The sequence below is a fragment of the Nerophis ophidion genome, linkage group LG02 (genome assembly GCF_033978795.1).
Source record: "Nerophis ophidion isolate RoL-2023_Sa linkage group LG02, RoL_Noph_v1.0, whole genome shotgun sequence".
NCBI classification, from domain to species: domain Eukaryota; kingdom Metazoa; phylum Chordata; class Actinopteri; order Syngnathiformes; family Syngnathidae; genus Nerophis; species Nerophis ophidion.
Window position 1 is genome coordinate 42,864,568 of NC_084612.1, and position 12,866 is coordinate 42,877,433.

Here is a 12,866-nt window from a genome sequence, read left to right on the forward strand (position 1 = left end):
TCAAACTCATAAACTTTTTTTTTTTTTTTTGCAAATAATAATTAACTTAGAATATAATGACTGCAACATGTGCCAAAGTAGTTGGGAAAGGACATGTTCACCCCTGTGTTACATCACTTTTATTTTAACAACACTCAATAAACGTTTGGGAACTGAGGAAACTAATTGTTGAAGCTTTGAAAGTGGAATTTTTTCACATTCTTGTATTTTACGCTTCATTTTGCGCCACACATTTTCCATGGGAGACAGGTCTGGACTGCAGGCGGGCCAGCAAAGTACCCGCACTGTTTTTTTACAAAGCCACGCTGTTGTAAGCAGAGGCGTCCATGATAACGTTGCTTGGATGACAACATATGTTGCTCCAAAACCTGTATGGACCTTTCAGCATTAATGGTGCCTTCACAGATGTGTAAGTTACCCATGCCTTGGGCACTAATACACCCCCATACCATTACAGATGCAGGCTTTTGAACTTTGCGCCTATAACAATCCGAATGGTTATTTTCCTTTTTGTTCTGGAGGACACCACGTCCTCTGTTTCCAAATATAATTTGAAATGTGGACTCGTCAGACCACAGAACACCTTTCCACTTTGCATCAGTCCATCTTAGATGAGCTCGGGCCCAGCCAAGCCGGCGGCGTTTCAGGATATTGTTGATAAATGTTTTTGGCTTTGCATAGTAGAGTTTTAACTTGCACTTACAGATGTAGCGACCAACCGTAGTTACTGACAGTGGTTTTATGAAGTGTTCCTGAGCTCATGTGGTGATATCCTTTACACACGGATGTCAGTTTTTGATGCAGTACCGCCTGAGGGATCAAAAGTCGGTAATATCATCATTTAGGTGCAGTGATTTCTCCAGATTCTCTGAACTTTTTTATTATTTTACAGACTCTAGATGGTAAAATCCCTAAATTCCTTGCAATACCTAGTTGAGAAATGTTTTTCTACAGTGAAACTGTTCGACAATTTGCTTACAAATTGGTGACCCTCACCCTATCTTTGTTTGTGAATTACTGAGCATTTCATGGAAGCTGCTTTTATACCCAATCATGGCACCCAAATGTTCCCAATTAGCCTGCACACCTGTGGCATGTTCCATATAAGTGTTTGGTGAGCATTCCTCAACTTTATCAGTATTTATTGCCACCTTTCCCAACTTCTTCGTCACGTGTTGCTGGCATCAAATTTTGAAGTTAATGATTATTTGCAAAAAAAAAACAAAGATTATCAGTCTTAACATCAAATATGTTGTCTTTGTAGCATATTCAACTGAATATGGGTTGAAAATGATTTGCAAAACATTGTATTCCGTTTATATTTACATCTAACACAATTTCCCAACTCATATGGAAACGGGGTTTGTAATAACTTTCAATATTTACGTATTTTGCTCATTAAAGCTATACGTTACTGTACAATGTCTGCTGTCACTGTGATGCCGACCTTTAGGAAGTTCATATATTCTGATTTAGATGAAGAATGACTAATAATCTTCAATAAGAAAAAATGTGGATGGAACCAAGCATCTTTCCGTGTCTTTATCGACATTTCCAGGTTTATATTGGCTGATAAACTTGTCGGATCCAGGTGGGAGACATTATTTATGATCTAGAAAATACTTTCACAAGTTCAGAGGCGAGGAAGCAGCTTAACAGGTGATGCTGTCAATACTGCAGCTTAAACACTAAATACACAAAATAAAATACACGATACACAATACAGAATAACTCAGATATGGTAACACTAGTGAGCAGTAAAGAATATGAAGTGATTTTTGGTCCAGAAATGTTTTGCCATCATCCAACCATCTTCTTCCACTTATCCGAAGTCGGATCGCGGGGGCAGCAGCCTAAGCAGAGAAGCCCAGACTTTCCTCTGCCCAGTCACTTTGTCCAGCTCTTCCCGGGGAATCCCGAGGCGTTCCCAGGCCAGCCGGGAGACATAGTCTTCCCAACGTGTCCTGGGTCTTCCCCGTGGCCTCCTACCGGTCGGACGTGCCCGAAACACCTCCCTAAGGAGGCGTTCGGGTGGCATCCTGACCAGATGCCTGAACCACCTCATCTGGCTCCTCTCGATGTGGAGGAGCAGCGGCTTTACTTTGAGATCCTCCCGGATGGCAGAACTTCTCACCCTATCTCTAAGGGAGAGCCCCGCGTCCCTTTTTTGATTGATTGATACTTTTATTAGTAGATTGCACGGTACAGTATATATTGTTTAAATCAGGATCCTCGTTAATCAATTCATGGTAATTCCGGCGGAGGACACTCTTTTCGGCGGAGGAAACTCTTTTCGGCGGCTTGTACCCATGAACTTGTCCTTACGGTCATAACCCAAAGCTCATGACCATAGGTGAGGATGGGAACGTAGATCGACCGGTAAATTTAGAGCTTTGCCTTCCGGCTCAGCTCCTTCTTCACCACAACAGATTGATAAAACGTCCGCATTACTGAAGACGCCGCACCGATCCGCCTGTCGATCTCACGATCCACTCTTCCCTCACTCGTGAACAATACTCCGAGGTACTTGAACTCCTCTACTTGTGCCAGGGTCTCCTCTCCAACCCGGATATGGCACTCCACCCTTTTCCGGGCGAGAACCATGGACTCGGACTTGGAGGTGCTGATTCTCATCCCAGTCGCTTCGCACTCGGCTGCGAACCGATCCAGTGAAAGCTGAAGATCCTGGCCAGATGAGCCATCAGGACTATATCATCTGCAAAAAGAAGAGACCTAATCCTGCAGCCACCAAACCGGATCCCCTCAATGCCTTGACTGCGCATAAAAATTCTGTCCATAAAAGTTATGAAAAAAATTGGCGACAAAGGGCAGCCTTGGTGGAGTCTAACCCTCACTGGAAACATGTCCAACTTACTGCCGGAAATGCGGACCAGGCTCTGACACTGATCGTACAGGGAGTGAACCGCCAGAATCCGACAGTCCGGAACACCATACTCTCTGAGCACTCCCCACAGGACTTCCCGAGGGACACGGTCAAATGCCTTATCCAAATCCACTAAGCACATGTAGACTGGTTGGGCAAACTCCATGCACCCTCAAGGACCCTGCCGAGAGTATAGATCTGGTCCACAGTTCCACGACCAGGGCAAAAACCACACTGTTCCTTCTGAATCTGAGGTTCGACAATCCGGCGTAGCCTCCTCTCCAGTACACTTGAATAGACCTTATCGGGAAGGCTGAGGAGTGTGATCCCACGATAGTTGGAACACACCATCCGGCTCCCCTTCTTAAAGAGAGGGACCACCACCCCGGTCTGCCAATCCAGAGGTACCGCCCCCGATGTCCACGCGGTGATGCAGAGTCTTGTCAACCAAGACACCCCCACAGCATCCAGAGCCTTAAGGAACTCCGGGTGGATCTCATCCACCCCTGGCCTTGCCACTGAGGAGCTTTTTAACTACCTCAGCCACCTCAGCCCCAGAAATAGGAGAGCCCACCAAAGATTCCCCAGGCATAGGAAGATGTGTTAGTGGGATTGAGAAGGTCTTCAAAGTATTCCTTCCACCTATCAACAACATCCGCAGTCGAGGTCAGCAGATCACCATCCGCACCATACACGGTGTTGACATTGCACTGCTTCCCCTTCCTGAGGCGGCGGATGGTGGTCCAGAATCGCTTCGAAAACGTCCGGAAGTCGTTTTCCATGGCTTCTCGAACTCCTCCCATGTCCAAGCTTTTGCCTTTTGGACCGCTAAAGCTGCACACTGCTTGTTCTGTCAGTACAAGTCCACTGCCTCTGGCGTCCTATGAGCCAAAAGGACCCAATCGGACTCTTTCTTCAGCTTGACGGCATCCCTCGGCGCTGGTGTCCACCAACGAGTTCTAGGATCACCGCCACGACAGGCACCAACTACCTTGCGGCCACAGCTCCAATCAGCCGCCTCGACAATAGAGTTGCAGAACACGGTCCACTCGGACTCAATGTCCAGCACCTCCCTCGTGACATGTTCAAAGTTCTTCCGGAGGTGGGAATTGAAACTCCCTCTGACAGGAGACACTGCTAGACGTTCCCAGCAGACCCTCACAATGCATTTGGGTCTGCCAGGTCTGTCCGGCATCTCCCCCACCATCCCAGCCAACTCACCACCAGGTGGTGATCGGTAGAAAGCGCCGCCCCTCTCTTTACCCGAGTGTCCAAAACATGAGGCCGCAACTCCGATGACACAACTACGAAGTCGATCATGGAACTGCGGCCTAGCGTGTCCTGGTGCCAAATGCACATATGGACACCCTTATGTTTCAACATGGTGTTTGTTATGTACAATCTGTGACGAGCACATAAATCCAATAACAAAACACCACTCGGGTTCAGATCCGGACGGCCATTCTTCCCAAGGTTTCACTGTCGTTGCCAACATGAGCGTTGAAGTCTCCCAGTAGGACAAGGGAATCACCCGGGGGAGCACATTCCAGTACTCCCTCGAGTGTATCCGAAAAGGGTGGGTACTCTGAACTTTTGTTTGGTGCGTAAGCACAAACAACAGTCAGGACCCGTCCCCCCACCGGAAGGAGAAAGGAAGCTACCCTCTCGTCCACTGGGTTGAACTCCAACGTGCAGGCTTTGAGCCGGGGGGCAACAAGAATTGCCACCCCAGCCCGTCGCCTCTCACTGCTGGCAACACCAGAGTGGAAGAGAGTCCAGCTCCTCTCGAGAGAATTAGTTCCATAGCCCTTGCTGTGCGTCGAAGTGAGTCCGACTATATCTAGCCGGAACTTCTCCGACTTGCGCACTAGCTCAGTTTCCTGCCCCCCCAGTGAGGTGACGTTCCACGTCTCAAGAGCTACCTTATGTAGCCGGGGATCGGACCACCAAGTGCCCTGCCTTCGGCTTCCGCCCAGCTCACAATGCACCCGACCTATATGGCCCCTACTAAGGATGGTGAGCCCATTTGAGGGGGGACCCACGTTGCTTCTTCGGACTGTGCCCAGCCAAGCCCCATGGCGCTCGCCATCGTGCCCCAATTCCGGGCCTGGCTCCAGAGGGGGGCCCCGGGCGAGGGAAATCTGGGTCATTTATTTATTTTCTTCATAGAGGTCTTCGAAATGTTTTGCTTTCTTCTTAATTGATGTGTTTCATACTACTCTATGTTGTATATTTTTTACAGGAGGTTTCCAGTTAATGTTATTATCTATTATTACACCGAAAAATTGGTTTTCTTTTACACTTTCAATATATACTCAGCCTATTTGTATTTGTGTTTGACTTTCGCTTCTACTGTTACTAAATAGCATTATTTTGGTTTTACTGAGATTCAAATATAATCTGTTTTTGTCAAACCATCTTTTTAATTTGTTCATATCTTCTGTAATTATTTGTAATATCTTTTTTGTGTACTCTCCTGAACAAAACACCGTTGTATCATCTGCTAATGATATTAACTTTCAGTCCTCTGTAACTTTACAAATGCAATTTATATCAGGATGGAACAATTTTGGTCCGAGTATTGAGCCTTGAAGATATGTTTAGCTCTGTAGAAGTGTGTTCTCCTCGCTTCACGTATTGTTTCCTGTTGGTTAAGTAACTTCTTACCCAGTTCAGGTCACAAAATCTAAAAGGAGTATTGTTGGTTGTGTTTGGATGGTTATTTAGAGTGTTTTGTGGGTGGAATCGAAGGCCTCCAATTGACTGCATTGTAAGTCAACTTAAATTTATGTTTATTTGTGAGTTAGAATGCATAAAAAAACGACAAAAAATTGATGTGTTTTTTTTTCTCACAAAGATTGTGAATTACGGGCAAAATAAAAAAATTAAAAAGTGACAATTTCCCTTAAAGGCCTACTGAAACCCACTACTACCGACCACGCAGTCTGATAGTTTATATATCAATGATGAAATATTAACATTGCAACACATGCCAATACGGCCTTTTTAGTTTACTAAATTGCAATTTTAAATTTCGCGCGAAGTATCCTGTTGATGACGCATGCGCGTGACGTCACGGATTGTACCAATCCCAGCTATAAGTCGTCTGCTTTAATCACATAATTACACAGTATTCTGGACATCTGTGTTGCTGAATCTTTTGCAATTTGTTCAATGTACAATGGAGACTACAAAGAAGAAAGCTGTAGGTGGAAAGCGGTGTATTGTGGCCGGCTGTAGCAACACAAACACAGCCGGTGTTTCTTTGTTTTTATTCCCTAAAGATGACGGTGAACCTTTACTATGAAACAGAGCGGTCAAGCGAACACGGTTGGATTGGACCACACACACAAAGTACAGTGTATTATGCAGCAATCATTTCGAAAGATCGTGTTTCGAAGAGGGTCCATTGCGAAGGGCAGAGATGGCCATCGCCACAACCCGTCGACTGGTGCTGAAGAAAGGTGCGGGGCCAACTATTTTCAACAGACCACGGCCAGCCATTAGTGGCAGTGCTTCGACAAGTTTAGACCATCCCATGCCGTCCACAAGTGGACATAAAATGCACATGAGGTCTGCATTTGCAAAAGGAAGAGGGTAAGGATCTTGATTTCCAGTTTCCATAGACGTACTCACAGACATAGTCATAGACTACTCCATGAACAATGAAATAAATTAGCAATAAAATAGTCTACATATAATTATTGCTCCAAGTTCTAGTATTGTACATTTACTGATATTGCTGTCAATAGTGTCAACACTGTCAATAGATTACAATAGACCAGTGGTTCTCAAATGGGGGTACGCATACTCTTGGGGGTACTTGTGGGTATGTCAATGGGTATGTGAATTTTTTTTTTAAATATTCTAAAAATAGCAACAATTAAAAAATCCTTTATAAATATATTTATTGGATAATACTTCAACAAAATATGAATGTAAGTTCATAAACTGTGAAAAAAATGCAACAATGCAATATTCAGTGTTGACAGCTTTTTTTTTGTGAAGAAATGTTTTGAAGTTGATGAATCCAGATGGATCTCTATTACAATCCCCAAAGAGGGCACTTTAAGTTGATGATTACTTCTATGTGTAGAAATCTTGATTTATAATTGAATGAAGTTTTTAGTGTTTTTTATATATATATTTTTTACAAATGGTTCAAGAAAGACCAAAACAAATGAGAAATATTTTGCACTGTTATACAATTTAATAAATCAGAAACTGATGACGTATTGCTGTATTTTCCTTTTTTTTTCCCCACTTTTTTTCAACAAAAAATGCTTTGCTCTGATTAGAGGGTACTTGAATTAAAAAAAGTTTCACAGGGCGTACATCACTGAAAAAAGGTTGAGAACCAGTGCAATAGACAACAATATAAAGTATTGTATTGTTGTACATTTACAGACAATAGATCAGATCATGGCCAGTACGACTACGGCATCAGTGGGGGGTGCGGTGGATGAACCAATAGCAATGGCACTAGATTTGCCTGATGTGGAGGCCGATCAAGATCAGGTTCGATTTGTTAGATTTCCTATAGAAAAAGTATTCATAGTTTATTTAAATGAGGTATCCATATTACATGCAGCTGTTTTTCCATTTCCAGGGAAATACAAGAGAACAAGGATGCCAGATGGACTGGGTACCGATTGGGACAGCACCAACGGCAATGACTAGTAGCAAGAGCACCCAAACTGGGAAAATACATCATAGATCAAAGGGTATGTCTATTTCGATGATGAACATGATTCTGCACATCACAGTACACATTGCACAGCTGCCTGTGCAGAGTAGAGTAGATAAATAATTTAGGTGATCCAAAGACAATAATTAGAATGTGATCCTAGTTTAATTTTAACAAATTATATAAAACATCTTGTGTTTTATTTAATTTCTAAGACACCAGGTGACCCCAGAGATCCTCGAGAGGGTTAGAGCTCGGCCGGTTAGTGAAGTCCCATTGTCAAGTGCAGCAGCTCCATCTGACAGCCCTGAGATGCAGCCCAACATAGCATCTCCAGGTGCGTCTGGAATGCAAGCCAAGTTAGGACCACCTCCTGCATTGTTTGATGAAGGACCAGCATCAAGTCCCGCTGCGCCTTCTGTTAGTGGTTCTTCCGATGTCAGCTATGTGCCAAGTGGGTCATCGACATCAGATCCGTGTCAATCTGACAGGTCGCCAGATCCCACACGTACTCCCAAGATGCGGGAAGAGGGCTGCCACAAAGAACCGAAGTACATTATCTTTGAGTCGTGCCTCCAGAGTCTCGTCAAGTGGTGTCACTGTCCAGCCTGTGGCAGCCAGGACATAAGCCCTTCTTGGGATTCGAACAGTACACAGCTGATCATGACCATACAATGTGCATCATGTGACCAGAGAAGTAGGCGGAGCAGCCAGCCAAACATTGGCCCTTATGCCGCGGGCAACATCCTGCTATCTGCTTGCATCCTCTTCGCTGGCGCATCTTCTGGCATGGTGTTGCATCGGCGTGGTCACATATGTGAAGAGAACATTTTTTAACCACCACGAGCTCATCCTGCAGCCAGCCATCAAAAAGGTGTGGGAGGAACAGCAACAGACGCACCTCACCATGCTGCAGGTGGAAGGCCAACCCCTGGTCCTTGGTTGTGATGGGCGAGCAGACAGTCCAAGACACAGTGCCAAGTTCGGTACCTACACCACAATGGAGCTTGAGGCCAATGTGGTTCTCGGCCCTCAGGTTGTACAGGTACTACCATATAATCTCACTAAAACACTAGTAACACAATAAGCAGATAAGGGATTTTCCAGAATTATCCTAGTAAATTTGTCTGATAACATTAACCATTTCAATGAATCACAAGCTTGCATTAAGTTTTGTATTAAGCCCCTTTTTCATTTTTTTCTTTGATCATTCCTTTTATGTTATATATATTTCAGAGCAACTAATGTCATGGCAGCTACCATATGGAGATGGAAGGACTGAAGAGGATGGTGGAGCTGCTGATCAGCAGGTACCTGAATGTCGGGGTACTGGTGACAGACAGACACAGACAGATCGCTAAATGGATTCGTGAAAACATGCCCAATACACGGCACTGCTATGACTTCTGGCATGTTGGAAAATGTTAGTTGGATTATTTTTATGCATGACAAGTTGTGAAGTAGTGTGTACATATTAGTGATCAGATGAATGCGATATTGTATTTAATCCACACATTTCTGCTTTTTTCTGTTTGTAGCCATCGGGAAGAAACTTAAGCTCAAGGACTGTGAAGACATGAAGCCCTGGGTGCTAAGTATAATTAACCACCTCTACTGGGCAGCAGCGTCTACACCGCCTGGAGAGGAGGAACTTCTGGTTGCCAAGTGGAAGTCTGTGGAGCGACACATTTAGAACATCCACAAGGACTATGGCCACCTCTTCCCAATTTGTGCTTATGGACAACTGCACGGTAGAAGTATGCAAAAGAAATGGCTCAAACCAAGTGAGTAGGCATATGAGTTGCCCAAAAGCAGTGAGGGAATAGCAGTATTTTCCTGCACATCTTTTGAAAGTCAAAAAATTCAGATAAACTTGTAAATAAATAACCACTTTTCAAATTGACTGGAACATTTTTGTAAGATACATTGTTCTATTTCAAATTTATGTTTAGGTTCACGCTCAGCAGTGAAACTGGAGGAGGTTGTCAACAACAAGTCCCTGCTGAACGATATCGCCATACTGTCGGGTGAACACCAGACTTCCAAGGTGGAGGGGTTCCATAGCCTTATCATACAGGTAAGAATTAGGCTAATGGACTGTAGGTGGCGTCGGTGGTTAACACCTGCCACTAGGACTTTGGGGGCCAGGGAGCAAAATACTAGAGCAGTGGTTCTCAACCTTTTTTCAGTGATGTACCCCCTGTGAAATTTTTTTTAATTTAACTACCCCCTAATGAGAGCAACGCATTTTTGGTTGAAAAAAGAGATAAAGAAGTAAAATACAGCACTATGTCATCAGTTTCTGATTCATTAAATTGTATAACAGTGCAAAATATTGCTCATTTGTACTGGTCTTTCTTGAACTATTTGGAAAAAAAGATATAAAAATAACTAGTGATTCAATTCTAAATAAAGATTTCTACACATAGAAGTAATCATCAACTTAAAGTGACCTCTTTGGGGATTGTAATAGAGATCCATCTGGATTCATGAACTTAATTCTAAACATTTCTTCACAAAAAAAGAAATCTTTAATCAATATTTATGGAACACGCCCACAAAAAACATCTACAAAAAAGTAGCTGTCAACACTGAATTTCTTTTCACAGTTTATGAACTCACATTCATATTTTGTTGAAGTATTATTCAATAAATATATTTATAAAGGATTTTTGAAATGTTGTTATTTTTAGAATATTTTTGAAAAATCTCACGTACCCCTTGGCATATCTTCAAGTACCCCCAGTGGTACGCGTACCCCCATTTTGGAACCACTGTGCTAGAGCATACTAAACACTTCACCCTTGCTCCTGATGGGTGCTGGTTAGCGCCTTGCATGGCAGCTCCCTCCATCTGTGTGTGAATGGGTAAATGTGGAAGTAGTGTCAAAGCGCTTCGAGTACCTTGAAGGTAGAAAAGCGCTATACAAGTACAACCCATTTATTTATTCATTTAAATGTAGCCTTGATATTGTCAGTGTAAGCAAGAGAATGTTAGAGGTCCAACATAGTGGCTAGGCATCTTGATGAGAAAGATTACAAACAATTCTGGCGTGGTGTTAAAATAAAAAAAAAAAACAGCTTCATTATTGCAGGAGATCAATCTTTAATACCTGACTTTTAACAGTTTACTACACAGACATTTGTATTCAAATTTACAAACAATTTATAAATTTACACACATATTGTATGGACGCCTGACTGAAAAAAATGTATTTTATCTTATACAGTTCGCACTGAAAACGTATGTCTTTTCATACATCGGAATGCTGTGCAGGTATGTTTCCACACTAATCTAATTGTCAGTAGTGTGTGCCATACTTTAGTACTTTTGCATATTATTATATTACATCATTAAACACACACTTTCAAATGTATCTGTTCTCCCTGTTGAGTATAGTACACAAAGTCTAATTATTACATTATTCTGTTACCACACCTAGGAACTTGCTTGCTGGGCTGCACTGGAATGAAAACTCGAGCTGCCCTATAGCCACTACACAAGCGGGTGCTGAGCGCTATGCAGTACGCTACCCGAAGTATTAAGCACGGGCCATGTGGTCAAGAAAATCGCAACAGAGCCAACATCCTGTAAGTGTAGAGGACACAAAACATGTAAACACGCGACACTTTGTATCATGATAATAATATTGTCAGGTTTTACTAACCTGGAGAGGCGTGATTGGGAAGAATGGCCACCCGGATCTGACCCCGAGTGGTGTTTTGTTATTGGACTTTTGTGCTCGTCACAGATTGTCCATAACAAACACCATGTTGAAACATAAGGGTGTCCATAAGTGCACTTGGCACCAGGACACCCTAGGCCGCAGTTCCATGACCGACTTTGTAGTTGTGTAATCGGATTTACAGCCTCATGTTTTGGACACTCGGGTGAAGAGAGGGGAGGAGCTTTTTACCGATCACGACCTAGTGGTGAGTTGGCTACGATGGTGGGGGAGGATGCCGGACAAACCTGGCAGACCCAAACGCATTGTGAGGGCCCGCTGGGAACGTCTGGCAGAGTCTACTGTTAGAGAGAGTTTCAATTCCCACCTCCGGAAGAACTTTGAACATGTCACGAGGGAGGTGCTGGACATTGAGTCCGAGTGGACTCATCGGGTTCTTTTGGCTCATAGGACGCCAGAGGCAGTGGACAGGGGGATGGAAAAGTCTGAGCTTCCCTGCTTAATCTGCTGCCCCAGTGACCAGACCTCGGATAAGCGGAAGAAGATGGATGGATGGATGGATGGTTTCACTCTCCATGAGTTTATTATGTTGTGAGCAATAAAATGTACAATTGTATTTTGCAGGCCACGTAAATGACTTGATCAGGGAGGTTGTTGCTGGCTGCAGACAGAACCCTGACGAGAGAACACCAGTCAGCGTCATCGTGGATGTGACTCCCTTTCTCTGCAATGAACTGGAGAAGCCAGACAAGGAGGAAGCCATCGCCAAGCACAGTAGTCGCTTCGCTAATCGTTAAGTACAGTGGCCATGTGGATTCTGTTACAGTCACTGCACTTCTTGGAACCCCGTGTAGTCCATTGATGGAAATGTTCTAATCTTATGTACTACGTAAGCTGGTAGTGCCACCCTTATCTCCTTTCCCAGATATCCCCAGCAGAAGCGGACAAACTCTCGATATGCTGTGTCATCGCCTCCAAGTACAAAATAGTTGATAGCATATTATGGCACCTGTTATTATCCAGACTTAGATACACAGTGACTCACTGTTCTCTGAGATGCAAAAGACATTGTCATGCATTCTATTCATTTGTCATTTATTGTTGCAGTAAATAGAAAATATTTTTGACATCTACGGTCCATGTATGTAATACTTCTATGATATATAATGTCATGTACATTGTAGCAAAGTACATTTCACAGAATAAGAATAAGATAAGAAAGTGCTCATTTTGACTTATCTTCCAAAGGTTGATAGAATAAAGAATTATTTAAACTTATTAGTGCCTCACTCATTTTGTTGTTGCTGCATCTCGCCATATTGCTGTTTGTAGGCGTAATACGCTGTCTGCTGCACCCATTCATCCAAACACAGATTGAAAGCCAGGGTGGTCTATGATGCACGTCTCCACCCCTTCCTGCTCCATTGTTGTGGCCACTGCCTGTATCTCATGACAGCAGGCACACTCAGCCACTGTCTCCATGTTCACACAGTTGTGACATGTACACCTGGAAATAGAAATATTCATAATATTTGTAAATCAATTCATATTATTGACACATGCAATCTGCATACATGTGCAATTAATATGATCATTGTCTTGTTGTGGAT

General features: G+C 43.4%; 1 long non-coding RNA gene across 1 annotated transcript; it reads left to right on the forward strand.

The window, feature by feature from the left end:
* The first annotated feature begins 7,285 nt into the window (after positions 1 to 7,285).
* On the forward strand, positions 7,286 to 12,566 carry LOC133534919 (uncharacterized). Its single transcript, XR_009802098.1, has 9 exons — positions 7,286 to 7,402; positions 7,494 to 7,608; positions 7,787 to 8,616; positions 8,808 to 8,994; positions 9,110 to 9,355; positions 9,524 to 9,648; positions 10,801 to 10,847; positions 11,014 to 11,161; positions 11,707 to 12,566. It is a non-coding gene; the product is annotated as an uncharacterized LOC133534919 (long non-coding RNA).
* Positions 12,567 to 12,866: the final 300 nt, after the last annotated feature.